This window comes from Lonchura striata, chromosome Z (assembly GCF_050655825.1).
Source record: "Lonchura striata isolate lonStrDom1 chromosome Z, ASM5065582v1, whole genome shotgun sequence".
In the NCBI taxonomy this organism is placed as follows: Eukaryota; Metazoa; Chordata; class Aves; order Passeriformes; family Estrildidae; genus Lonchura; species Lonchura striata.
The window spans coordinates 52,533,076-52,547,129 of NC_140740.1; the positions used below are offsets into that span (position 1 = coordinate 52,533,076).

At 39.2% G+C, this 14,054-nt stretch overlaps 1 long non-coding RNA gene across 1 annotated transcript in view; it reads left to right on the forward strand.

The window, feature by feature from the left end:
- The window catches only part of LOC146763828 (uncharacterized), a 55,121-nt gene that overhangs the window by 22,015 nt on the left and 19,052 nt on the right, over positions 1-14,054 (forward strand). Inside the window, exon 2 of the long non-coding RNA XR_014951717.1 lies at positions 4,134-4,190. This is a non-coding gene — a long non-coding RNA (uncharacterized LOC146763828). The remainder of the gene's footprint in view (positions 1-4,133; positions 4,191-14,054) is intronic.

Below are 14,054 nucleotides of genomic sequence, written 5' to 3' on the forward strand. Positions count from 1 at the left end.
CTGGTGAGGACTCCATAAAACATTGGCATAATAGGAGTTCCAAATAATGACTTTACAGTTGCTACTTGGAGGAATAAGCATCTATTTTCTATTAATTTCTGTTTAGGATGTAAACTACAGTATACAATCAATTAATCTCCTCTTAATTCTCATACTGATTAATGAATTTAATTAAAAATTTCAGACTATTAGTTCAGTACCCACTGGATCAAGCCATTTGTACAGCTGCTAATGTTGCTGGGTTTTTTCATAAATGATGGAGGGTGGCTTTGTGTGTGACCAGCCTCCAGGGCACACCACTGAGCCTCTTTGAAAGATACTCTGCCCATCAGTATATTGCTCAAGGAAGGACAGAAAATGGTGAGAGGAGTAAGAACCATTCCCAAGTTTGCCTATGACAGAGAAGAACATCACCACTAGCAAGGCTGTTTGTGAAAATCAGCAGTTCACACATCAGTGTCAACAGACTTGTCTGACTATATCTGTGTCTCTGCAAATGAAAGAAATTTTGAGTGAAGACTGACAGTAATTATGTTCAGTTCATTGCTCATTATTAGTAATGAGATCTTAATCACTTAGTTCTAGAAAACAGATATTACATAGTTCTCCTAGATTTTGGGTTTAATCTCTTTTTGAACCTGTAATGTTTTTAAACTTTATTATGTACTTGTTTATAAATCTCTGGCTGGAGCTATTGTGTCAACTGTATTGTTTGAGCAGTATTAGGCTTCTTTTTTTTCAGTAGGAGGACTGAAATAATTACTTATTAATAAATTAATAATTACTTATTAATAAATTATAATACTTCTTATTAATAAATTATTCCTTAGTGCCTCCCTTTAGTACTTTCACTATCAGTTCTAGAAATACTAATAGGGTCATTAGTTGAATTCCTATCCACACAACATCCAGCTGTGGATTCTTTGGGCTAGCTATTCTGGGTGCTAAAGCGACATGCTCCATTTGACTGCTAGGGTTTCATATTGCTGTCTGAGAGTTTCTTGAGAATTGTTGCATTTTTCTCTTAGTAGTATTTTTTCCATATTCCTTATACTAGTGCCTTCAAGCATTTGTCTTTTCTTCATTACTTGCAATTCCAGAAAAATAGGAAGGATTTATGTGGGATTAAGCATTTGTTCAGATTCAGCCTTTCATTCCACATTTTTCTTGTAGTGCAAGAAATGAGCAAAGGTCATGTCCACTTTAATTTGCCTTGCTTACTGTATTATTTTCTTAGCTAGCTTGCTGTACTACAAGCAATAAGGGCTTTAGTTATGGATATAAAACTGCAATAATTTACAAACCTACAAAATCCCTCAGAGGCCAGTTGTACTCTATTACCTCAAATTAATTATTTCCAACTAATAGGCTCTGTGAAAAGAAACCCCGAAGCTGTAGAAGTTCCAATAGCTGTTTTTCCTGCTCTGCTTTTAATGATCAGTATTATTCATAACTCTGTGACTCATTGCCCAGCCCTCCACAAACTCTGGTCCATGCACTCTTAATTTCTGTGTCCTGACATCTGTATCCTGGTCCCATAACACTGCTCCCATGAAATGAACTTCCATCAACTTAAGCGCTGTCAGGGAGATTTCAGTATCAGAAGCAAGATTTGAACCCGTAAAAGTAATAAGAGTTTGTTGAAACTCACTTTTGCTTATTAGTATAAACAAAGACTATTTTGAGGCACTATAACTGCTGTTACCACTAGGAACATAATCAATACTCAAAGTAATAGAAACGGCTTGGGGATGTGGTTTCTTTGTGTTGTCTTTGGTATTTGAATCACAATATCTGAATTCCTGCAAGAAAATAGATATGTGCTCCTAGCTGCATGTAGAGAGAAGCCTGAGAATTAATAGAAAATGACACATCCTCAAATATAGTACCAATTAAAAACTCTTAGCTGTGACACATGTTGCAGGAACATTTTCTTCAGGGGGAAGTTGCTACAATCATAAGACACTGAACTGTGGAAATAGCAACCCTTTCCCCTGAATACCTAGTTCATAGAAATGAATTTCATTGTTTGGTTGCTACAAGAACCACGCAATGGTTTTGAGGCACACCCTGTTCTTTAGGAACTGACTGCAGCTCCTCTGTAAGCTTTGGCAGGATTTCAGGTAATTTAATGTCTGCCCATCACTTCCTGCATCACAATATTGAAATGTGGTCAAATGTTTTTTTGTTTTCTTTTCTAAATTTCCAGTCTCCAGCTCTTTCTCATAGTATTGGAGTCGCTTTTATTAAAAAGTTAGGCTCCACTCCAGGAAATGATAGCTATTTTGCCCACAAGAAACTTTCAGATTACATGCTTATTTAAAACAGTTTTGTTTATATTCCACAATGCTTGATTTTCTTCAACAAATTAACTTAGTAAATGGAAACATAATTTTCCCCTCCTCTTTTTATGTCTGTTTATTCAAAATCTTGAAGGTTCTAGCTGATAGCTTCTTGTCAGAGATACTAAGTGAGCAAACTAGGAAGATTGCCCTCCTAGACATGTTATTTGTGAATAGAGAAGAACTCATGGTGGCTCTGATGGTAGGCGGGTGTCTTGGCCACAGCAATTGGGAAATTACTTGGTTCAATGTGCTTAGTGTAAGGAGAAAAAAGAAGAATAGAGATGCCACCCTGACGTAACTTTCAGATATCCAATGGTTTCATTTAGCAGACTATCCTGAGAATTTGCTTTTGAGGACTTACAAATCAATGGGGCCAGACCTGCGTCTGTCTTTAAGAAGCCCAGGAAAAGGCAATCCCATTGCAGTGTAAGTGAAGCAAGAGGGGCAAAAGATCCCCTTGGCTGAGCAGGGAACTCCTCCTGGAGCTTGAGAGCAAAAGAAAACTGTATGACCTGTGAAAGTAAGGTCGAGCTTTGCAGGAAAATTACAAAGCTGTGGCTCATATATGCAGGGGGGAGACACAAAAAGTCAAAGTTCAGTTAGAGTTGAGACTGGCCAGTGATCTGTCAGACAACAAGAAAGGCTTTTTAAAATATGTTAATAACAGGAGGGCATCTAAAGAAAACATTGGACCAATACTTGCTGAAGATATTTAGCTGACTACTAGGGATGAAGAAAAGTGAAGGCATTCAATGTGGCTTTTGCCTCAATGTTTAAAAACAGACCTGGGGCTTACCAATGCCCTGAGTCTGTAGACCACCAGTGCAGGAACTGTGAATTTCCATTTTTGGACACTGAAGTTGTAAGGGACCAGCTGTATCAGCTGACTGTTCTCAAGTCCTTGAGACTTGGTGGGATTTGTTCCAGGATACTGAGGGAGCTACTGAATATTGTGGCAGGACTTCCCTTAATCATTTATTAAAGATCTTGGAGGTTTCTGCTGGTTGGAAACAAGACAGTGGCATTCCAATTTACAAAAAAGGTGTGAGGGAATGTCCAGAGCATCCCTCTGGCTGCCCTGGATGCCTTGAGACCCTGGCAAAGGGCCCAGGAACCTTGGGAGCAAGTAAAAAACACCTGTGGCTTTGATTTTAGCCCATGGGAGAGGCTGCCAACCTTATATGAAGAATTACAAGCCAAAGGGGTTTGAGTAGTGTAATAGAGAAATTGACATAGGGTAGAAAAGTAGAATTTTGGGAGTTTTTTTAGAATGTAATTCGCAAACAAGATGGAGGGATTTGGGCGTGTCCTAACCTTTTTTTTGTTCTCCTTGTCCTCCATGTCTCGGTGTGATAGTGACACTTTTCTATTGGTCTAGGATAGGAACACACTGTCCAATGTAGATTTTAGGTATTGGTAGGGGAACTGTAAACATGGTACACATAATTTTGAGTATAAAATGTGGGAGATGCCTGGGGCTGAGAGGAGACTGCCATGGCTTCTGTACTAGCTGGACCTCAGCAGGTCAGAGAGAAACTATTATAGATAAGAAAAAATAAACAACCTTGAAAACTTGGCTTCACGCATTCCAGACCTTTTCTTCAGCAGCTGGGCTAGGAAAAAAAGGATTTTCACACTGTTGGGGTCTTGCCAAGAGGACCCTGACAAGGGAAGAGCCAGGGAACTTGTAATTGTTTAGGAATGATACTCCTCACTTCACTGCTCCCATCAAGGTTCTCTAAATCATAGGGTGCTGTCTCACTCCTCTGCTTTCCTTTCCCCTTTCAGCTGTGGTGGGCTAGTGTGGAGAATTGAAGGCACAAATGGTGAAGCTCAAGGGCTAAGGTAAGAACAATTTACTGAATACAGCAATGAAATAAAATAATCAGTAGCAGCAATAAAATTAATAACAAAAGTGCACAAAAGAGAGAGTGATTTTTGTGCCAAAATGTACATTATGGATCCTGACTGCACCCATGTTACCCCAAGTAGAAAAAAGCCCTTCCTTCTGGAAAGTGACTCCTTTCCCCCTGCCTCTGGCAATGAGCTGGTATAGAATAACCTCTGTGTTCTAGGCATCCCCGCTCTAGACTGCTGAAAAAATTAACTCTGTCCTGGCTGGAACCAGGACAGAACTAATTTGAGTTCCTGGAAAAAATATGTAGAAGATTATACTGGTACTATTAAAAAACATGTAACCAACAATGCAACCATCACATGTAGTCAGCATGGTTTTAAAAAGGGAGAATCCTGTTTTATTAATTTGCTATTCCTCTATGAAAGATACATCTAGTTGAGGAAGGGAAGGCAGGGGATGTAGTTTCCCTGGATTTTTATTAGGATGTAGATACTGTTAAAGAAACTTTCCTGTCCTGCCACCCAGGAGCCACCCTAGCAGCCACACTTGCATTATCCGAGTTGGGACAGAAAGCCATTTCAGTGTGCAGCTACAGAGCTGCTAAGTGCCCTGCTAACCCCCTTCACACACCACACTCACACTGTCAGACAATAGTTCCTCAGTCACTCAGCACCATGTTTTCCATAGTAGAATGTCAGACTTATTGGTCCTTAAAATAATTTAATCTCAGTACAATAAGTAACAAAATTACAGCTCATGCTGGGTGCCTCCCAAGGAGGGTCCTCAAACAAAGGAAACTCTGGACTTTTATGTAATCGCGAGTATAAGCTTGCAAGAGTCTGGGATTCTTAGCTCCTGTTGTGCCTCTGAATGTTGGTCCCCTGGCTGCAGATCCCAATGCCCTTTGTAAAGGAAAGATTAGTAATGTAGGGCCTCTTGCCTGCAGTTCCAGAGCTCAGCCTGCAGCTCCATTGCAGCTGGATGCAGGGTTATCTGCACTGAATCTATTCCTCAGCAATGGTGTCTCTCACAACATCCTTCTGGACAAGTTTTTGAGCTGTGGGATGAGCAGGTTCATGGTGTGGTGGGTGAAGAACTGACTAGGGGACTGAACCCAAAGGGCTGTAGTGGATGGGGCAACATCTGGTTGGTGACTGGTCACACCAGTGGTTGTTCCTCAGGGTTCCATTCCAGGGCCAGTTCTGTGTATTTATCATCTGGATGCACCACTAACAGGTTTGCTGATGATCCAGACTGGGAGGTGCTGTGGATTCTCTTGAGGGACAAGAAGCCTTTGCAGAGGGATCTAAATAGATTGGAACACTGAGCAATCTTAAATGGGGTGAAATTTGTCAAGTCCCAGGTGGATTCTGCACCTGGGAAGGAGTAACACCAGGTGCAGGAATGAAGTGGGAGAGAAGTGGCTCAGGGTGGGTCAGCAGTGCCCAGGCAGTCCCGAGGACAAACCCCATCCCAACAAACCCCATCCCAGAGCACTGAGCACAGCCCGGAGAGGGGATGGTCCTCCTGGGCTCAGCCTTGGGGTGGCCTCACCTGGGGCCTGCTGGGCCCTGCAGGTGGAGAAGGATGGGAAGGTCCTTCCGTGCATCCTGGGGAGGGAAACAGCTGGTGGGAGGGCTGGAAAGAATGTCCAGGAGACTAATGGAAGAATTTGGCTGGTCTGGTTTGGAGAAAAGGAGGATGAGGGGGTAACCTCACCACTCTGCAGCTTCCTGAGGAGGGGAAGGGCACAGGGAGGTGCTGAGCACCTCTCCCTGGTATTCAGTGACAGGATGTGTGGGAACGATTCAACGCTGTGCTGGAGGAGGTTTAGACTGGACATTTCAAAGCATTTCTTTACTGAGAGGGGAATCAAACTTTGGAACAGGCTTCTTAGTGACATGGTCAGTGCCCTTACCTGTTAGTGTTTAAGAGGCATTTGGACAACACCCATAATAATATAGTTTAACTTCTGGGCTAAGGAATCATTCAGCTTTGTGAATAAGGAGTAATTCTATGGAACCCAAGGATTTTATCTTGGTCCTATTCATTTCTAAAGAAGGAGAAATAGATCGAACATACACAATGACTAGAGAAAGCATTTTAATAAATGTGTAAGGTATTCTATGACTATATGATTTGTCCAAGCAGATTTAAGTTAGATACAGCACCTGGTGTAAGAAAGAAAAATGCTTCAGCATCCAGGTGCAGTCCTATAAATGCTGTTTCTGTGATACCAATAGTCTGATCCTCTTTTATATCTTTAGCAAGAAACAAATTTTCCAGAAGTCATGGGAAGCCTCAGAAAAGATAACAGAGATTAGAGATGGATCACTGGTACAGGTGGCATGCTACTATTCTTTCCCAAAATTAAAATTGTCTTGTCTTAAGTAACTCTCGTCATCATAAGAGAAATCGCCTTTTATTAAACCATATCAATCCTTTTTTCACAGTGGAATTTATGCTGTCTGAAAGTAGAGGCTGGTGTGTGGTAATCACATGCATTCACACATAGTTACAAATTTAGTGCAAAGTTCAGGAATTACTCATTCAGTTATAATACTGATTCAGATCAAATTTCTTCTGAAATTTTACACATTAGTCAAGAATGTTTAATTCTTAGAAAGGATACTAGAGCTGCAGATTAAGATTATTTTATTTCCTTGTCTACAGGTTGTGCGAATGTCATAAACTTAAGGCATGGAAAAAAATCAAGCAGATCTAGTCCTTGGGTCTGATGCAGCTCATACTTGGTGACAGTTATATGTGCATGTGGTGATGCAATGCTCTGCAAAAATATCTGACTTCTTGATGTTGGAAAATTAATATAAGCAATAAACTTCAGTATTCCTGGCAGGCTAAGTAAATGTTTCTAGGATTCTATATTGTCAGCAGTTTGCTGACATAAATAAATACATCTATTTGATGCATCTCCAGGTTAATTAAAGCTGCCTTGTAAGACCTTTAATGTGGAATTCATCTTTCAGATTGAGGCACCTAGATTTATGTGGTTATATATAGGTGTCTGCATGTACACTGTACTCACACTTGTGCATGTACATTGTACTCACAGACACTGGGACTCTAGTGCATACCCTAGAGCTGACCCCAGCAAATGAAGCCAGAGTATAGCTTATATACCTTTAAATATCTTTTTAATAGATTCCTCAGTTCCTTTGCAGTATCAGTTCACATTCCAAACGTTTTCCTAAGGCTATTTGCAGGCCATGAACCTGGATACAGTGCACATGCTATGGAAATAAAGGAAATTATATAGAGATTTTGATTTATTAATGATTAATTGTTCCCTTTCAGGTTTGTTTTCTCATTTTGTGCTCTTTCAAACAAGTTTTTGACAAAGTAATATTTTAATTAATGTAAATTTTAAACAACTAGATAAATAATGAAAACCATAAGCATTTTGGAGTACATCTTATTTTTCATGGATATTATCCATAATATTTTATCAGAGGTTGCATTTGCTCTTACGTAATGGAAAAGCTTTGCAGTACTATTGAAAATGATTAGGAGCAGCAGGTTACTAAACAGCTAGAGCTTTCACAGAAACTGCTATGGTATCCCTTCTTATTTGATTTAATATAAAGTGAAATGTGCTTGACTGGAACATATATGCTTTGACTATTGTGCTTGAACCACATCGCAAAGGCAGAATTGAAACCATACGTTAATGGAATGCGGATATTGATGACAGGAAGGATGTTCTCATAAACAGAGATTGGAATCCATATATCCCTCCTCCTTCTGCTTGTTTTCATCTGCTGGCTAAGTAGATGATCCCACGACTTAGTTTGTATCAGTTCTTGGAAATAAGCCCAATAGTACAGTGGACTACAAAAAAGGTAACTGCTTGAGGACATCAGCAGAAGCAGCAGCAGGGGTTGCAAAGCGTTAGCGCAAATTTTTTACAAAGTCCTGTGTGTGAATGCAAGCCTTTATTGTCAAGGTAAATTTTTTTTAGTGCCAATAGACACATTTTTCTGCTGTGATGTTTAATTGCTGACAACAACATGACAAAGAATTCAGTGTCGAGCAGTTAATTTGGCTTCATATTAGTGGTGTCATAGTTGTATAATATATATTTGATTAGTTCAAGACAAGTTTTATCTGGATTAAAAAAAAATGTCTGCTGTGAGATGATTTCTGAGGAAATAGTTCTCATCCTGACAAAGCAAATGGACATTTTTGCAAAATGTTATTTCATAATATGCATAAATGAAACTGGCATCTATTTTGTTGCAATTCTGTTAATAAAAGCAATGGGATTATTTTGTATTTAACTTCTTATTACTTAAAAAATACTTAAGACACTTGATAGTAAAACCATTAAATATTATATATGAATTTTCAACATTTTAGAAGACTTGCTGGAATGACTTTTCAGACTTTTGGCCCATAAAAATCAATTGGCTCTCTTATAAAATTAAAACTGCATTAGAGTCTTGTGGAAGACTCATTTCTGGAGCTTTAGCATAAAGTAATACATTGAAATGTCTCTTTTCTGCTAAACAACAGAAAATCCATGAAATTTCCAAATTATAGTTAGAGAAACCTTATCTTCAATTTGTGGTGATTGAGTCCTGGCCATGGAGACAGGCCAGTGGTAGAAGCACCTCTTTGCTTATAGCATCACTTTGCTTACAGAACCTGTTAATGGTAAATCTTTGCTTATGGAACCTGTTAATGGTAAATCTTTTATCAGGTAATGATGGGGTAGAGAGAACGCTAGGAGTCTTAGATTTGGTTGTTCCATTTCAGTAGACATATTTGACCTTCACTGCTCATGTATTCTATTTATTAATTTGTCATGAATGGGTTGTCATAAAAAATAAACATAGAATACAAGCAGTTCTCCAAAAAGATGGTGATTAGATTTTGGTTAATTAGAGAGAATGATTTTAAATATGTAAAGGACATATTTGTAAATTTTTTCTGATTAGAGTATAATCCGTGTGCCTTTCAGAATAGAATAACAGAATTCACCTGTTGGACATTTTTATTTATTTCTGCTTTTATTTTAATGCAAATCTATTCTGCTCTCTCCAGGCAATTCTTAATAAAGTTATTTTTTTAAATTTAATGTCAATATCCAGATAGGTTCACTAAGAATACTGAAGAAGGAAAGATTAAATCTCTGTTTTAAGAAAGGCTGACACACAAGTCAAATGTGGCAGGATGAGAGTAGGTAACACTTTAGAGGGAAGAGAAAGAATAATTTTGCCAGGAAATGCATTAAGTCAAGAGAAACATCATTCAGAATGAGCTGGATTTGACTAGAAATTTTCCAGATTTCTCCTTTATATCATGCCCATTTTTCCTGTCTCTTGTATCCTGCCTGTTCTGCATTCAGTAAAGCGAAGAAATTCTTAAAGGTAGAATTTTTATTCTGTTCTGTAAAAATAAGCAAGAGTAAGCAGTTATGTCAGCTCAAGGTCTCAGTGCTGTCCAGTTAGCTGGAAAAAATATTCATAAATGCTGTTTCATTAAATAAAATAAAAGTAATTATATGCACATCTTTATGTATACAAACACAACTGCTCAGTGCTACCACATAAAGTGAAAACAATTTCCTTCACTGAAAATAGCTGAAATTCCTCCCTGGGTACTTACATAGAAGGGCTCAGAGGATATGATGTCTATGTCCCTCTCTATGCCCATTCCCCTCCAAAAAATCCACAGACAAGCAAGCAAGCAAGCAAGCAAACAAACAAACAAACACACACACACACACAAAAATCCCGGATACTGTAAAACCCATGCATTTCAGGAGCAGCAAGACAGCCAGGAAACCTGATGGAGTTTGCTTGTATTGCAGAACCTAAATCTTAGTTTGCAGAGTTGTCTTTTCTAATGTCTTCAGTTCATCCTTGAAGCACAAACAACATTTCAGCTGATTTGTAAACATGAATGCAGAAGATCCAGCTGTGGGAGGAAATGACTAATAAGGAATGCATGACAACTTGACTTACTGTTGACTTCTTGGGTGACCAGTTCAAATAGCCAGAGGATGTGTTAACTAAACCAACAACCAGATTCCAGTGGGTGGAGGTTATGACAACATTTGTCTTTCCAATCCCATGGCTGCTGACACAGACACAGGGTAGGCTCCTGCTGGTTTTGTAGAGTCTCTGACACATGGAGCAGTCTTGAAATTTGCAAAGCTCATTTTATCTTTTGATACAGAATAAGAGCTGAGGAGAGGAAATTACCTAAACAACCAAATTGTGAATAGCTCTAAACCCATGCAGATTTTACGTATTTCACTTTGAATTAGAATAGATTGTACATTTTGTTAATTGCCTAGCAAGTTAGAAAGACAAAGCTTTATTCATACACTTAATCAAGATTCTAGACAAAATGATGCAAAGCATTAAAAAAAAAAAGAGATATTATAATCCTTCTTGAGCTTTACAATAAGACCAGGTCTTACCAGAGTACATAAGTAAGGTGACCTAATTTGGCAAGCTCAGAGAAGATTCAAGCTCCTAAGAGTCTGCTGTGCTCAATAAATCATACTGGTTATGGATTTTTTGCAAAACTTTTTTAGGACAGAAATCATAGGAATTACTTTAGAGACATTTGTTTTAGTCAGTTCTGCTTTAGAAGACTGATAAAGAAGAAATGATCTGTCATTGTGACATATCAGTGAACTATTGATAATCATGTTCCAGCCTGTTGCAAAAAAAATTACTTTTGCATACTTCTACTGTAATGGCAAACAAAGTACACAGCTCTCCATTTTGTAAGAACAGAATGTTCCATGTGAATGAATTTTCTCCTCAAAAGTTTCTATTAAATTTCAAGTTATTGCCTCATGTTTTCTGTGAAAACTGAGGCAAAAAGTGTTGTGAGATAATTATCTCTGGTTATCTATCAAGTCTAAATTAGAAATTGTGTTCAGATCACCAGTGATAAGAGTCAGAATGCAAGGAAATATATTTTTCTATTGTTTTTATTCTTTTCAGTTTTGTCATTTACTACAAGCTGCTTGAGCTGGATCCCTATAAATCTATGGGCCTTGATGGGATTAATTCAAGAATTCCTAGATCTGGCTGATGTTGTCTCCAAGATCTCTCAATGGTTTTGAATGGTCTTGGAAATCTGGAGAGGGCCCACTGGACTTGAAGCTGGTGAATGTTGTCCCAGTTTTCAAGTAAGGCAAGAACAATGACCTTGAAAACTACAAGGTTTCAGAACCTTGTGAAGTTATGGAAAATATTCTGGAATGTTTTGAAAAACACCTGTAAGACAATTCAGTCATTGGTCACAGCCAGCACAGCTTTATAAGGGGCTTAGACAACCTTAAAGGTTGCTTAGACAACCTTATTTCCTTTTGTGACAAGGAAAGGAAGGCCACAATGAATAATAGAGGACTGGCTAACCACCAACTATATGAAATTTAACAAGGGGAAATGCTGGATTCTGCATTTCCTAGGATGCACCTAGGATGCACCAACTGTGGATGCATGGACAGATTGGGGAATGCTGGACAGCAGTGCCATGGGGCCCTGGGGTTCAGGTCCATGGCAAGTTAAACATGGGCCAGCAGTGCCCTGGCAGCCAGGAGGGCCAAGGGTGACCTGGGAGCATCAGGGACAGCACTGACAGCTGGGCAAGGGAGGGGATTGATTGTCCTGCTCTGCTCTGCACTGGGATGGCCTCACCTTGAGTGCTGGGGACAGTTTGGGGTGCCACAATACAAAAAAGACATTAAACTATTAAAGAAGATTCAAAGGAGGACAATAGAGATTGTGAAGGGCCTGGAAGGGAAGTCATATGAGGAGGAGCTGAAGCCACTTGATCCATTCGGCCTGGAGGAGGCTGAGGGCAGACTTCATTGCAGTTGCAACTTCCTTGTGAGGAGACAGTGAAGGGGCAGGCGCTGATCTCTTCTCTTTAACCAGTGACAAGACTTGAGGGAATAGTGTGAAGCTGTGTCAGGGGAGATCTGACATCATTTATGTCAGATGTAAGGGAAAGGTTTTTCAGACAGAGGATGGAACAGGGTCTACCGGGCAGTGGTCACATAAGTAAGCTTGTCAGAGTCTAAGAAGCATTTGGACAATGCTCTCAGACACATGGCATGACATTTGGGGCTATCATAGCTGCCCCTGATTGCAGACTTAATTGGTCTTAATTGACCAGTGGGCTATTGACAGTATATCTTTTTTAGATCTAAAATCTATACTATACACACATAAGTATAATGCCTCTTTATTGCTTCTTCTTACAGTAGAAAGATTTCTTGCAGTAGAAATTACTGTAAAGTTCATTGATGAAATATGTTGATCAGCTGGAGGATAGGAAAGCACTGCAGAGGGATCAGGATAGGCTAGATCAATGGGCTAGTGACGCTCATCAAAACAAATGCCAGATCCTGCCCTTGGGTCACAACAGCCCCAGGCAGTGCCACAGGCTGGGACAGAGTGGCTGGAAAGGACCTGGGGGTGCTGGTGACAGCAGCTGGACATGAGCCAGGGTGTGCCCAGGTGGCCAAGAAGGCCAAGGGCATCCTGGCCTGGATCAGCAATGGTGTGGCAGCAGGACCAGGGCAGGGATTGTCCCCCTGTGCTGGGCACTGGTGAGGCCACACCTCGAGTGCTGTGTCCAGCTCTGGCCCTCACTGCAGGAAAGACACTGAGGAGCTGGAGTGAGCCCAGAGAAGGGCAATGGAGCTGGGGAAGGGTCCGTAGGAGGAAGAAGCACTTATGAGGAGGGATTTAGGGTTGTTTATCCTGAGAAAAGAAAGCTCAGGTGAGAAAACTCCCTGAAAGGAAGCTGTAATGAGATGGTGGTTAGTCTCTTCTCCCAGGAAACCAGGGACAGGAGAAGAAAAAGAGGCCTCAAGTTGCTCCAGGAGAGGATTATATTAGATATTAGGATTTTTTCTATGGAAAACAAGGTCAAACTTTGAAACAGACTTGTCAGAGAACTGGTAGAGTTATAATCCCTGGAAGCATTAAAAAAATATGTTTATGGTACTTTTGGACATGGTTTAGTGGTGCCACCATGGTGGTGCTGGGTTGAATAATGGATTTGATCCTTCGAGGCTTATTCCAACCACAGCAATTCTATGAGTCTGTTGTTCTATCTATTATATTTTACAAACATTTTGAGTTAAATTTGGCCTATATAAGACAATGAAACTGACTTAATCACTTATCAAGGAAATGCTGGCTTATCCCAGTGGAGGTCTAAGGTAAATGCCCTAAGTTTTTTTCTGAAGAGCTAATCCCTAAAGTTGAATATGAATGGCTTTTGAGATGTTATATACAGAGAAACATTTTATATATATATATATATATATATATATATATATATATATATATATATATATATATATATATATATATATATACACACATATATACATATATATATCTATATATATATCTATATATCTATATCTATCTATATCTATATCTATATCTATATCTATATCTATATCTATATCTATATCTATATCTATATCTAATCTATATCTATATCTATATCTATATCTATATCTATATCTATATCTATATCTATATCATCTATACCTACTGTCTGAGAGTAAGTTACAATCATGATTATGGCACTGGACTAGGAGTCAAAACATCTCAGACTCAGGCATGTGTAAAAGATGCTCACATTCAGCACTGCTAGTTGTTTTTGTGAACAGACTGTTTTCTGGTAATTGTCAGTTTAGATTATGACAGAGGAAAGCAGGTGGCTCAAGAAGCACAACCTTATACCAGCATGTACATTCAGCTTCTGGATCACATGCCAAAACAAAGAAAAGGTTTTCAAATCTAGGTGCAAAATTACTTCAGTCGTATAGACCCACTGTTCAG